The 1347-nt window shown below is 59.0% G+C and overlaps 1 protein-coding gene across 1 annotated transcript in view; it reads left to right on the forward strand.

Moving 5' to 3' along the window:
- The first annotated feature begins 25 nt into the window (after window positions 1-25).
- LOC130586158 (elongator complex protein 3-like) overlaps window positions 26-1347 on the forward strand; it is an 8719-nt gene continuing 7397 nt past the window's right edge. Inside the window, exon 1 of the mRNA XM_057386878.1 lies at window positions 26-81. The gene's annotated coding sequence lies outside the window, so the exon portion shown is untranslated. The remainder of the gene's footprint in view (window positions 82-1347) is intronic.

The raw sequence follows: 1347 nt of genomic DNA on the forward strand, positions 1-1347 counted from the left end.
GACACGCGTGTACCGCGTACAGAGGTGAGTGAGTGAGTGAGTGCTGGTGGCACCCTGGACACGCGTGTACCGCGTACAGAGGTGAGTGAGTGAGTCCTGGTGGAGCTGGCATTGCCCAGTCAGTATTGCCCGCTCCGTCCTCTGCCAGTCTGTTCTCTCCTGTTCCATCCCTTTCTGCTCCGTCCCCTTCTGTTCCAGCATTGCCCACTCCATCCTCTGCCATTCGGTTATTTCCTGCTCCGTCCTCACCCAGCCAGCATTGCCCGCTCCGTCCCTTCCTGCTCCAGCATTGCCCACTCCGTCCTCTGCCAGCCAGCATTGCCCCTTCCATCCCTTCCTGCTCCGCCATTGCCCGCTCCGTCCTCTCCCAGTCAGTTCTCTCCTGCTCCATTCCGTCCTGCTCTGTCCCTTCCTACTCCATCCCCTCCCAGCCGGTTCTTTCCTGCTCCGTCCATTCCTGCTCCAGCATTGCCCACTCCGTCCTCTCCCAGTCAGTTCTCTCCTGCTCCATCCCTTCCTGCTCCATCCTCTGTCAGCTGGTTCTCTCCTGCTCCATCCCTTCCTGGTCTGTCCCTGCTCCAGCATTGCCCACGCCATCCCTTCCCAGCTCCAACCATTCCTGCTCCATCATTTCCTGCTCCATCCTCTGCCAGTCAGTTCTTTGCTGCTCCATCCACTGCCAGTTAGTTCACTCCTGCTCCGTCCCTTCCTGCTCATCCCTTTCTGCTCCAGCATTGCTCGGTCCGTCCTCTCCCAGTCGGTTCTCTGCTGCTCTGTACCTTCCTGCTCCAGCATTGCCCACTCCATGCTCTCACAGTCAGTTCTTTCCCGCTCCATCCTCTGCCAGTCGGTTCTTTCCTGCTCCATCATTGCCCACTCCATCCTCACCCAGTCAATTCTCTCCTTCTCCATCCATTCCTGCTCCGCCATTGCCCTCTCCATCCTCTGCCGGTCAGTTCTTTCCTGCTCCACCCCTTCCTGCTCCGCCATTGCCCGCTCCGTCCCCTCCTGCTCCAGCATTGCCCGCTCCGTCCTCTCCCACTCAGCATTGCCCACTCTGTCCCTTCCTGCTCTATCATTGTCCACTCCATCCCTTGCTCTGGCATTGCCCGCTCCATCCTCTGCCAGCCGGCATTGCCCACTCCATCCTTACCCAGCCAGCATTGCCCGCTCCATTCTCTGCCAGTCAGCATTGCCTGCTCCATCCTCACCCAGTCAGTTCTCTCCTGCTCCATCCTCTGCCAGTCGTTTCTTCCCTGCTCCATCCCTTCCTGCTCCATCCTTACCCACTCTGTCCTCTCCAGTCAGTTCTTTCCCGCTCTGTCCTCTCCCAGTCAAGGTTCTTTC

Source organism: Malurus melanocephalus, unplaced genomic scaffold, assembly GCF_030028575.1.
Source record: "Malurus melanocephalus ecotype Western Australia unplaced genomic scaffold, MMel_1.1 scaffold_1086, whole genome shotgun sequence".
Taxonomy (NCBI): domain Eukaryota; kingdom Metazoa; phylum Chordata; class Aves; order Passeriformes; family Maluridae; genus Malurus; species Malurus melanocephalus.